Below are 13,524 nucleotides of genomic sequence, written 5' to 3'. Positions count from 1 at the left end.
ACTATAATGGTGGATCCATGTTATTATCTATTTGTCAAAACACGTAAAATGCACTTCCCTGTTGTGTTTTCCCTGGTATAGCTTCCCTGCATATAGCTTCCCTGGTGACTCAGATGGTAAAGAATCTGCCTGCAGTGCACAAGACTCAGGTTCGATCCCCGGGTCAGGAAGATCCCCTGGAGAAAGGAATGGCCACCCACTCCAGTATTCTTGCCTGGAAAATCCGATGGACAGAGGAGACTGGCGGGCTGCAGTCCATGGGGTCACAAAGAGTTGGACACGATTGAGTGACTGACACTACGGGGTGTACGGCACCAAGAGTGAAGCTAACAGAAGTAATGGTCTTTGGGTGATCATGATGTACTGATGTAGGTTCCTCATTTGTAATAAATATACCACCCTGGTGGAGGATGTTGATAGTAGGCAAGGCTATGCATGTGTGGGGCTAGTGTGTTTATGGGAACTCCCCATACTTTCTCCTCAATTTTGCTGTGAACCTAAAACTGCTCTAAAAAATAAAGTCTATTTTTAAAAAGTAAAGTAAAAGCTAATGGTTCCACTGTGGGCTTCATCATAAGAATACGGAAAGGCCAAGAACTGCAGAAATTTTTAGAAGCATGCAAGCTTTTACTCATTCCCATCTTTTCAATTAAAATTATGTTTTCATTGTCTTCATTATCTAGGAATAGGAGGAAAAATAGGACTGTATTTCAGGGCCTCTATTTCCTCCTGTGTCGGGTAGGGCTGGTCTTTATGGAAGTATTAATAGTCACCTACCTGGTAGAATATGAGAGATACTTAAAGGCTACATTTGACCTAAAATCTCACCTGCTATTCTGTCATGGAATCACCTTCTTCCTCTCCTGGACTGAAATGTATCCCGCCTGCTTCTCATTTTTAACACGTCTAGTATGTAGCCCATCACCAAATGGCACATGGAAGGTATTCAATAAGTGCTTGTTGAATAAATTAGTTATTGATTCTGTTTATTTTTAATAGGATAAACATCCCTGCCCCCACCCCCACCCCCGGTTTTACTTCTCGAACGTGTCAAAGTCAAATTCTTAAAGCCGAACTATCTCACAACTTTCTTTGAAACTACTCTGTTTATCTTGCTTCTTACAAGGGCAAATAACATGACTTTGAAACAAATAGATTCTGTCGAAAGGAGTTGATAGTCCAGTTGATTGTGAATTCACTGATGCTGCAGTTAGGAATGCTCATTCTCAAATAGGCCGAGTTCCATATTTGGGGTACAAAACACATACAAAATACAAATTATTTATACATTTTGTTTACTGCTTCTCCTGGTAGAAAGGTCAGATGGTACTCGAGAGCTTTTAGATATAATGCAAAGTAAATTAGAAGCTATTTCTATAAGTTCAGCTTTATTTCTTATTCTTTCCCTTTCTGTTATACTCCTCTTAAGGCATTATTGCTTCTTCCTGTACCTTCCTGCTTCCATGCAAAGCGACAGCGGTGCACATCTTCTGTCACTGCCTTACCACCGGGTCTGGCCCCAAATCACTATAATGCCATCACAGACAGACACCTATTTCATTCCTAGCTTTCTGATTGGTGAGCCTTTGATTTTGTACTGATATATAACTAACCCGCTTTGGAATCAAAATAGTTTAGGATTCTGCAAAATACTCTAGGAAATGAAAGGTAGAAACAGTAATTGAGGTAAATCACAAACAGATCACACATTTGTATGAAAACCATCTGTGATGAGGCTGTGGCAGGGAAAAAGAAAAATTTAAAGTGAAATGAGCCCTTGTCCTTCTAGGTATGAGACGAATGCAATATGGGATCAGGAAAAAAATCCCCTTGGATTGTTTTATTATCCAGTCCCAGAGTGTGGGATTTATACTTCTCACTATTGAGCACTGTGTCAGAAAATTGTGAATTAAACAGGTAACTAAAAATATATTTGATGACTAGGTATCTAGGCCTTGAAATGATAATTTAGTAAATACTATCTTAGTGTCTGACTTTACCCCAAGGAGTCCTTTTCAAACTTACCTACCAACATGGTCTCCAAAAAATACATTTTATAAAGCAATCTTTTTTTTTTCATTTTTTCCTTTGATATGCCAATAAAGCTCATGTGACCACAGTCAACAACTTCTTAATCCTTAGTTCTAGCTCATAAGAACCTAGTTATTCCACAATATCTGTTTTTCTCCTTCCCACCAATACCCTCTCGTGTATTAGGAGCAGTCTTTCACTGTTTAAGAATAGCAGCAGAGGCAGTTCCCTGGTGGCCTATTGGTTAGGATTCTGGTCTTTCAATGTTGTAGCCTGGATTCAATCCTTGGTCCAGGAATCCGAGTACTGAGTACCTGTGAGCTGTGTGGTGTGATGCCCACCCCCCCACCCCACCCTACCCTACTCCCCGCCAAAGAAAGCAGAACATCTGTAGCAAGAGAAGTTTTTCTATGTCTTTCAGTCTTTTAAACCCATTTAATTCAGAATGCAGGAGCAATAAGCCAAATCCTACCAAGATGAAATGAATGATTACAATTTTCTCTTTTCTCTCGTTACTTTGTCCAAATATAGGCTACTGGTTTATGCAATCAAGTACAGAAGTTCAGGCACAACCAGCCCTTTCCAGTCATAGTTACTAGACTTTGGACATCACTGTTTTCACTGTGAGGTGGCTATATGGGCTGATAACAAGTGCCAACCTATTCTGCCTTTCATCTTGACTTGATCAAACCAAAGAGAGGACATCTAGATGGAAAAAGAATGCAGGAAGTTTTGATTCCTTTTGCCACTGCTAGGGCTTTTTATGTGAGCACTCTTTACACTGGATTGAAAGAGCACAGACACTGTGAAAAGATTTTAATTTGGAAGTATTAAGTAAAACTCAAAACTGTCTCATTACTTAGTGGTGCCTGGAACCTGTATCTTCCTGCCACCATTATAGCAATAAACTCATAAAGCTATGAAAGTATGCAAAACTATGTCAGACACATTAAAAAAATGTCTGCTAAATGTCTCTTATGGCACATTTCTTTCCCTCTTATTCTTTTCCATTCATCATTTTTTCTTTACAGAGTTGAACTGGGCTGAAATAGGAAACAAAGAAAGAAACAAAAAACATTACTATGGTTACTGTAGTATAGCTGTTTTGGTGTTGTTATCTTTATCTTTCCTTTTTGTTTCTAACCACGTTCTAAGAAATATTAAAGAACAGCATAAACATTGTATTGCATGAAAATAAAACACTATTATCTCTATCTCAATCTACTTAGGAATTTTCTGAAAATACTAAGTTTACATACATGTCATCTTTAACAGTTGAGGCTGTATTATCGCTGTTCCTGAGAGGTACTTTTACAATTCGCAAAATATACTTAAATTCTCTCCGGTTTTCAGAGATATCAGAGTTTGGATCATTACTTAACCATCATTTCCTCCTGTAGTACCAATCTTAGTGAATCATCTGGTCGCCCAAGACAGAAACCTGAGGATCATCCTTGAGATGTTCTTTGTTTCAAATTTATACATCCAATCTATGTTGATTCTACCTCCTTGATATATTTTGAATCTCTTCTAGAGACCTGTAATTAGTAACTCCAATCTGGTCTATCAATTCCCATTTCTACTAACTTAGTTTTGGGTTTCAATCACCTGGATGATATAAATCTCCTATATAATCTGCCTGCCATCAGTCTCTCCCAAATGTTTCTAAATATTCTAATAAAATGTTCTCTCTAAAATGCAAATGTTAAGTCATGAAAAAATCCACAAGAGAATCGCTACTACTTTTACAACAAAGCCCACACTCCTTAATATGGGTTACAAGGAACTGGCCTTTACTCACCTCTGCAACTTCATCTCTGGTCTCCTCTTCATAACTCCAATCAGTTGGTTTCCTTACAGTTTCTTCATATTGAGCTTCTCGCTCCACATCTTTGTGCATCTAATTGTTTCCTGTGCCTGGGAAGTTTCTCTTGAACTCTCTACCACCAAACTGCAATACTCTTCTTATTACTTAGAGTTGTAGTTAACAGTACATAATAGAAAAGTGACTACAATGGCTTAAACAAAAATCCAAAGGAAATATAAGTTGTATGGTATCATCAGGGACCAAAACTCCTACTATCTTTTTATTTTACCATTATTGTAAGGAGGTTTTTATGGCTGAGAGATGATGATTCCATCTCCACGTTTCCTATCTGGATTCCAAGCATGAATAAAAAGAAGAGGGAAGAACCTGTCAGTTAAGTTCATTTTCATTGGGAAAAAAAATGATTTTCAACAAAGCCCTGTTCAACAGGCTTTTTTTCTCTTACATGGTCACTCATACCTAGAATGGTGTATGAATGGGTAGGCAGCTTTTAATACAATGCTGCCTCAAAAAATTCAGATTTCTATTTGTATGCAGGATAGGGAGAATGAATAATGTCTGCCACATGCTTTTACCTGGCTACCTCTTACAAAATTCAGATCAAGTTTCACCTTCTCTTGGAAGTTTTCTATGACACTGAAAGTCTGGACTCGGGATTATCCTGTGTTTCCAGACTAGTGTATGTAAAAGAGAAGACACTCCATGCATTTGGTTGATTGAATGACTTAATGGAAGTTACCTCTATTCCTTGTGCTTTCAGCATGCTGTATTGTAATCATTGAGGAGGAAATCACAACCCACTACAGTATTCTTGCCTGAAAAACCCCATGAACAGAGAGAGAAGCCTGCCAGGTTACAGTCCATAGGGTTGCAAAGAGTTGGACATGACTGAGTGACTGAACAGATGTAATTACTTTAGATGTTTACTTCTTCATGAATCTGTCAGTTTTCTAAGGCCAATGGCTATGTTTTATTCACCTCAGTATTCCACAGTATCTGAAAGACAGTAATTGAATTTTTTTGGAATGAATACATAACAGAAGACATTTTAAGATGAGATTTTATAAGCAAGTTGCACTCTTCAGAAGGATATAAAAATCAAATTTTCCTTTGTGTTGGTAAATGGCAACAGGGATCTATTAAATAAAATTATCACAGGAATATACTTATCTTCATATTTAGCTTAGAAGCCAGCAGCTAACTAAGCCCAATAGCTGAAGCCATTCTCTTTCTGCCATTGGGTTCAACTTCATCTCTAATTCTGGAACCATAATCTTAATGACCAGTACTGCCATCTTCATTTTAGACCTCATTCTGACCTCCTGCCTTATTATAACCAATCTTAGCTTCATACCTAACCTAGAATTCCTGTCTAGAATGTGTCTTTGTTTGTGGTTAGATTCTGTGTTCATTAAACCTTGACTTGTTCCTTGCCATCCGTTATAAGACCTCTCATATCAATTATTGGCCTGTCTGGATCTCAGTGTACCAGCTGGGCTTTGTTTAGCTGTCTGGACCTTTTCCTAATGCCTGCAGCTTGGAACTTTCTAGATTGCTTGCCTTCCTACCTGCTTGATATCTGTAAGTAGATCTAGGTTCTCAACCCCATCCTTCCCCTCTCTGGCTCATTCTGTTAGTTCAGCCAAAGTCTGGTTCTGATTTTTGTAGTGGGGCTGGGTTTACCTAAGAAGCATTTTATCAGAGAAGAGCTGGAATCAAAAAGGGAAGCAGATATTTGATAAGAATTCTGAGAAATATTCAGATAGTTGACTGAAATCAAACCCTTTATTAAATACTTAATTGTCTCAACTAATTTGCGTAATATTTTCTGTTTCTAAACTGTCTTAGGAATATCACTTATATGTGGGATCTAGAAAAATGGTACAGATAAACTTATCTGCAAAGCATAAATAGAGTCACAGATGTAGAAAAGAAACATATGGTTACCAAGGGGAAAAGCGGGGGTGGGATAAACTGGGAGACTGGTATTGACATATATACACTACTATGTATAAAATAGATAACTAATGAAAACCTACTGTATTGCCCAGGGAACTCTGTGGTGACCTAGATGGGAAGGGAATCCATAAAAAGGAGGGGATACATGTACATGTTTAACCAATTCACTTTGCTATACAGCAGAAACTAACACAACATTGTAAAGCAACTATACACCAATAAAAAATTGTTTTAAAGTCTTAGGAAGTCAACTACATTTTTCTTTTTCACATAAGTGGTATTACCATCAACATTTCTTTTACAGATTTATGACTCTAGCTGCAGGACAGTATAACTTTAGTGTTTTATACAACAGAGTTATCTTGTTTGCTCTCATGGCAGTTAGTAGTTAAGTAGAAGTGTCAGTAAGAAGGCAAAAAAGCCCCTAACATATCTGCTTTTTATGAAATATCACTATATGTAAAATCAAATCATCTCCTTTTCAAAGAATGGCTCTACCTCTATGCCCGATTGTCTTCACAGGGGACAATTCCTCCTCACTCCTAGTATACTCATACCCAGATTCACCTGAAATAATATGTATAGAGGTGAGAAGCAGATAATTCATGTCTATACAAATACTATGGAAGTGGGCAGATTCATTCAAGATTCTATGACTCATATCTTAGGGCCTAGAGTCACTAGTTTTATTACTACAAAGCAGAAGGATGACTCCTCTTCAACTCTTGTGAATGAAACTTACTAATTTTCTTAGTCTTCTACCCATTTTGCTAAGAAAGGTTCAGCTATCATCAACTGTAAATATCACAGTTTAAGGGTGCATAGTATACATAGCAAATGCGGGAGTAGACTGCCAAAATCATAACATCCCTTATCTCATACTGCTCTATATCTTAGAACTGCAACTAAACACAAGTAGAGTGGATGCGTACACTCCTGTCATTCCCATCTTGGTGCTCTCATATAAGTTCAATCGTTTGTAATTGAAGTATCGTTGATGGACAATATTATATAAGTTACAGATGTACAATTATGTGATTCACAATTTTTAAAGTTTATACTCCATATATAATTATTGTAACATATAAGGATATATTATAGAGTATATCCTTATAGCTTATTTTATGCCTAATTTATAATCTTCTTAATCCCCTACCTCTATACCTCCCCTCCACCCACCCACCCCCACTGGTAACAACTAGTTTGTTCTCTATATCTGTGAGTCTGATTCTTTTTTTTTTGTTTGTTTTATTCACTAGTTTGTTGCATTTTTTAGATTCCACATATAAGTGATATCATGCAGTATTTGTCTTTTTCTAATTTCACTTAGCATAATGCCCTCCAAGTTCATTCATGTTGTTGCAAACGTCAACAACAACCTAAATATCCATCAACAGATAAATGGATAAAGAAGATGTGATACACACACACACACACACACACACACACACACTGGAATACTACTCAGCCATAATAAATAGTTCAGTCTTTATTGAGAGCCTGCTATGAGCGTGGTCCTGGGCTGGATAGAAGATTATAAAGAAGTCTGAGACAAGATGCCTGCCCTCAGGAAGCTTAACATCTAGTTGACTGGAAGAGGAGACAATACTCAGTAATATGTAACAGTCGAAGGCTTAAATCACAGCAGAAAGTCACAGTATATGTGAAATCTCAAACTCAGTTTAACCACCAGTAGTAAGAGCTACGGAGAAGGCAATGGCACCCCACTCCAGTACTCTTGCCTGGAAAATCCCATGGACGGGGGAGCCCAGTAGGCTGCAGTCCATGGGGTCGTGAAGAGTCGGACACAACTGAGCGACTTCACTTTCACTTTTCACTTTCATGCATTGGAGAAGGAAATGGCAACCCACTCCAGTATTCTTGCCTGGAGAATCCCAGGGACGGGAAAGCCTGGTGGGCTGCCATCTATGGGGTCGCACAGAGTCGGACACGACTGAAGCGACTTAGCAGCAGCAGCAGCAGTAAGAGCTATACCCTCTGCACCCTTTCATTAACAGAAAAGCAACCAGTCTTACCTTACATGGCCTTTCACAGAAGAAGGACACTCAATAGGAAATCGGGAGATGGTTTTGTTAAATATACCGTATGACAAATGCAAACACTTCCTTCACTTTTCAAATATCACAGAAAAAATATTCCTCCCTCACTTAAAGAAAAAAAAAAAAAACTAAATGCCTTTTCAAGTAGTGTCTACACTGTACACCTTGTTCTTGCATTTTGAATGCATTCCTAACATAATTTAACAATGAATAATAATCTGTGAGTCAATCCTGATACTGTTACAGAGGAAACTACTTAAGCCCTGAGAGAAATAAACAAGAAAAGGGGTTTGAGAAGTTAGAGGAAAAGTTTTCATGTTTCAGATCTCTCCTATCCTTCTCATCCAACTTAAAATTCTCCTACTTAAAAAAGAACTTGTGTCTGCCAGTTGGTGGCCTGACCTTAGGCCAAGCTTAATTAATTAGAGGTCTTCTCTAGCTATCATCTGGCCTCATTTGCCTAGGCTGTAACTATAGCTGAGTACATTACTGAAGTGGAGACTCCAACCAAGATCATTTTGGACCACTCAGCTGCAGTGACTCAACAGCTGATGCGATCTACCTCTTCTTTCCACTGTGCCCCAAACCACATTGCTCCTGCCAACTTTAACTTCCCAGGCTCAGATCAGTATTTCTTAAAGTGTGATTTGCAGACTAGTGCACTATATGGTGGTGTTTGTAAAACTGCCAATTCTAGCATCCTGTTCTCATAGATTCTGATTAAGTAGTTATAGGATGGGGGTTGAGAATACGCATTTTAACATCTTTCCCTTTGTGAAACTTGTGCTCACTAAATTGATGATGCTAATACAACTAGGGAATGGGACATGAGGCCAGTAGGCCCCAGCTAGTGTTGTCAAAGGCCAAGATGGAAATAATTTAATTTTCTGATAACACATTTCATGTAAATGAGGATCACTCAGGAAGCTTGTAAAACATACATAGCTCTGGGTCCTACCTTCCAAACCAAAGGAATTATAACCACAAGATGGGCCTGGGCATCTGTATCTTTAAAGGGCTCCCCTAGGTTATTCTCTGGTTCTAAATAGGGAAAGGACTATGTCAAGGCTGTTTATTGTCACCGTGCTTATTTAACTTACATACAGAGTACATCATGAGAAACGCTGGGCTGGATGAAGCAGAAGCTGGAATCAAGATTGCCAGGAGAAATACCCTCACATATGCAGATGACACCACCCTTATGGCAGAAAGTGAAGAATTAAAGAGTCTCTTGATGAAAGTGAAAGAGGAGAGTGAAAAAGTTGGCTTAAAGCTCAACATTCAGGAAACTAAGATCATGGCATCTTGTCCCATCACTTCATGGCAAATAGATGGGGAAACAGTGGAAACAGTGGCTGACTTTATTTATTTATTTATTTATTTGGCTCCAAAATCACTGCAGATGGTGACTGCAGCCATGAAATTAAAAGACGCTTACTCCTTGGAAGAAAAGTTAATGACCAACCTAGACAGCATATTAAAAAGCAGAGACATTACTTTGTCAACAAAGGTCCATCTAGTCAAAGCTATGGTTTTTCCAGTAGTCCTGTATGGATGTGAGAGTTGGACTATAAAGAAAGCTGAGCACTGAAGAACTGATGCTTTTCAACTATGGTATTGGAGAAGACTCTTCAGAGTCCCTTGGACTGCAAGGAGATCCAACCAGTCCATCCTAAAGGAGATCAGTCCTGGATATTCATTGGAAGGACTGATGCTGAAGCTGAAACTCCAATACTTTGGCCACCTGATGCAAAGAACTGACTCATTTGAAAAGATCCTGATGCTGGGAAAGATTGAAGAGGGGAGAAGGGGACAACAGAGGATGAGATGGTTGGATGGCATCACTGACTCAATGGACACGAGTTTGAGTAAACTCCGGGAGTTGGTGATGGACAGGGAGGCCTGGCGTGCTGCAGTCCATGGGGTCGCAAAGAGTTGGACACAACTGAGTGACTGAACTGAACTAGGTTATTCAAGTATATTTTGTCAGTGAGATTCACTGCACTAGTTCAATTGCTTCAAGGTATGCAGCAGCTAGCAGTCAAAGAGGTTACTTATAGAAGACCAAGGGGATCTTCCAGGTGGCGCTAGTGGTAAACAACATGCCTGCCAGTGCCTGCCAGGGTTCGGTCCCTGGGTCAGGAAGATCCCCTGGAGGAGGGCCTAACAACCCACTCCAGTATTCTTGCCTGGGAAATCCCATGGATAGAGGAGCCTGGCAGGCTACAGTCCATGGGGCTGTCAAGTCAGACATGACTGAAGCGATTTAGCATACATGCATACACAGAAAACCCAGGCACCCATTCCTCATTATTGGAATCTACATGTTTTAAGGACAAAGCTACACATATTTTTTTAAGTGCTTAAGGGATATTTTACTCTAAATGTGGTTGCAGTAAGCACTGTGGGCTTTGGGGATGGAGGGAGGCAAACTTTTGCAATACTATGGAAGAAAGGAGGGAATTAAAGATATCACAATGAGAGGCAGGTGATGACAGGTCCTGAGATAGTGAAGTGTTTCTGCATCTGACCTCACCCCCTTTCTATTCACAGCAAATCACCCTCCCACCCCACATCATTGAGGGCTGAGGTCTAAGGCGTTCTTAAGGAAGAAGCAGGTACCCACATGGAGACAGTAGGGTTCTGTCCTAAGCCATTTGAGCTAGTCCTATCAGTTCTGTAAAAATCAGCAGAATATCCTCTCCCTAGCTGGAGGAGCAAAATAGGACACCATGAATCAACACAGAGCCAGCTCATTTTGCCACCTGTATTCTCATACCATCTGCTGTTACTCTGTGCTCATCAGCTGGAGTAACCCACCTAGGCAGGCAGGTGCCATGCTCACCTGGAAAAAGAGAACATTTCATTCCATCCTACTTCATATAGCATATGACTGTCTATTAATTCCCTCTCTCTTTTTCCTCTGGGTCTGGAAGGGTGTCTTAGGGGTAGAAGATAATCATATAGAAGAATGAAACTAATTTCAATCTACTACTGAGAGTCACGATCCCTTAACACAGTGTCCTAGAGTCTAACTGAAAAGGATCTCAGGGCTAAAAAGAAACATATAAGAACTCTTTCCACAGAGCCTATTTTATTCTACCTCCTGGAATACATCATATTCTATTTCCAGGATTCAGAGCAGCAAACTCTTTTCAAATGTCCACATCACCTCCTGGACATTATATAAAAATCACACTAGCATCTCTAATGTCGACTGAAAAAAAATGCACAACCTAAAAGTTGAAAATTATGTTTATTGGGCAGATTTTCTGAGAACTTAAGCCCAGAAGACAGACTCTCAGATAGCTCTGAGGGACTGCTCCAACAAGGTAAGGGAGGAGTCAGGACATATAGGAGTTTGGCAAGAAAAACCAGGTAGTCGGGACATCAAAAGATTACTGTGAATTAAAGAAAACCAGACATCTTGTTAATGAATTTAGCAGGTTTCTAGGTATGGGAAGATAAAAGTAGCTTTCTTTTATCTCATGATTTAAATCATGATCATGATTTCAATGATCTCACTGAAATCATTCCTTCCATATGCACCTTAACTATCGAGGGCCAGTATCCTCCTCTTCTCTAGCCTGAATCCCCTCTGGGTGCATAGCCAGGGCTGCTGCAGTGACTGTTGGCTTGATGGCGGCAACATCCTTTGTTTACTGATCTGGCAGGTGACATTTTTCATCCACATTAACACTGCATACCAAAAACTAAACCTATCTCCTCCAAACCAATTTCTGGTAATGTTGCAGAGAAGAACCAATTCTGACTCCCTGATGGAAATGTTTCTTTGACTTGGTTTTTGTTGCTATTGTTACTATAATCATACATAATGGCCTGCCTCAAAGGACCCTGCTCCTCTGCCTGTTAGAGTGCCTTTGTTCAGCTCATAGAGAGATAATATCACCCTGCCCACCTGTGAATGGCTACAAAAAAGAAGAGATTAACACACTCCTTCCAAACAGCTGGCCCTTCCTGGAGATGTTTTGCAAGAATGAAGACCCTTTTCACTTTACTTCCTCACTGCCTCTGTCTCTATTCTGCCTTTTGACTTTAGTTCATCTTTGCTTCTTTCTCTCTGGGTCTATAAAAGAACCTGGCATTCAGACCCCAATAAGATGGTTTCTTTGAGACATTAGTCTGCCACCTTCTCAGTTAGCTGGCTTTCTGAATAAAGTCATATTCCTTGCCTCAACATCTCATCTCTCAGATTCATTGGCATGTCATGTGGTGAGCAGAGTGAGCTTAGACTTAGTAATAACATTATCATTCTCTCAATCAGAAACTTACAGGTTGTCTTTAGTTTCTTCCTTGACCTTATGTTCTTCCTTCAGTCAAGACTTTGGACCATTAGTGATCCAAGCAGTAATAACTAGGACACTGCAAAAGAGAGAGGAAGGGATGTTCAGGAGACAGCTGATAGGACTCACGCCTTGGAACGCACAATAGCAACAGTATCCTTCACATCTTCACTACCAGGCTTCCAGTTCCTGTTCTCCTAATGCTTGTTACTCACAAACTTGTTACTCCCCTGTCTCAGAAACCCTCAGTTGCTCCTCAATCTTATCTTCAACCCCTCTTCCTGCAATAAAAAATGCTTTTTCAGTTTTCTCCCAGTACTCCTCTACTTGTAACATGAACTTTAGCCAAATCATACCATTCCTTTTTTCCTGAACACATCTCTTGCTTACCTTGCTCAAAGTTTTTGCCAATGCCCTTCCTATTGTTTGAAAGTTTCTTCCCCCTCCGGCTGTTAAACCCTTATTCAGACATCAGGGTCCAGCTCCAAGGCTACCTCCTCCAGCCTCTAACTGAAACCATTCTTTCCTTCTCTGAACTAAGAAACACTTTATTTCTTAATGTTGCTTATCACCTTCTGCCATACACACCCTTCTCCAAACCAGCGGCTGAAAAGCTTGTATATCCACCACAATTTCCAAGTAGTGCCTTTCCCATAGTAATTACCTTAAAATTGTGTTAAATGGATTTTTTCTTTTTCAACTTCTAGGGAAATTTTCATAGAAAGCTACTTTTATCAATAATAGAGCTTTCCTCCCAGCCCATGTCTTGATCTCTTTCTCTCTGTGCTTGTCTGTCTCTGTCAACACCTCAAGCTCTGTCTATGCTGCTTTCTCTATCTTTGTTTCTCTCTGGGTCTCCTCACCCTTCCCCTTCCTCTATCTGGCACTGTCAGCTTGCCTTTCTGTCTCGTTTTTCATGGTCTTTCCCTTTTTACTGTTCATATGTGTTTAACATTTTCCCTGCATTGTCTTCCTCTGTCTGTTCATTTCTGTTTCTTTGACACTCTGCCCCTTCTAAACTGGAAGTCAATGTCTGAAGAGCTTTCAAAGCCTTGCTTAAACTGTAACTCAAAGTCGAGTGTTATTGGGTTTTTTCAAGTTGGAACTCAGAGAGAAGGCTAAAGTCTGAAATCCTTGTAACTCTGAGCCAAGTCAACTTTCCAGGGACAGGTGACATCAATGTCTATGGAAAAGGGTTTGAATAGAAATTCTCAGACATTCTGAATGCCTAATTTACATGATAAGGCATAAAGATATAAAAGGTGACCCACAACAGCTGATCACAATAACAATGCTAATTTCTCCAACTCTGGCTTCAAAGATAAGGACATGTTAGAAAGCA

General features: G+C 39.6%; 1 long non-coding RNA gene across 1 annotated transcript in view; it reads right to left on the bottom strand.

Annotated features, from left to right (window-relative positions):
* Positions 1 to 2,434: 2,434 nt before the first annotated feature.
* The window catches only part of LOC145536281 (uncharacterized), a 41,976-nt gene continuing 30,886 nt past the window's right edge, over positions 2,435 to 13,524 (bottom strand). The window contains exons 3-5 of the long non-coding RNA XR_014075732.1: positions 12,172 to 12,261; positions 3,833 to 4,855; positions 2,435 to 3,074 (exon numbers count right to left, since the gene is read on the bottom strand). This is a non-coding gene — a long non-coding RNA (uncharacterized LOC145536281). The remainder of the gene's footprint in view (positions 3,075 to 3,832; positions 4,856 to 12,171; positions 12,262 to 13,524) is intronic.

Source organism: Giraffa tippelskirchi, chromosome X, assembly GCF_054371585.1.
Source record: "Giraffa tippelskirchi isolate mGirTip1 chromosome X, T2T-mGirTip1v1.2.pri, whole genome shotgun sequence".
Taxonomy (NCBI): Eukaryota; Metazoa; Chordata; class Mammalia; order Artiodactyla; family Giraffidae; genus Giraffa; species Giraffa tippelskirchi.
Note: the sequence above shows the minus strand (reverse complement) of the source record. Positions and strands in the feature narration are given on the sequence as shown.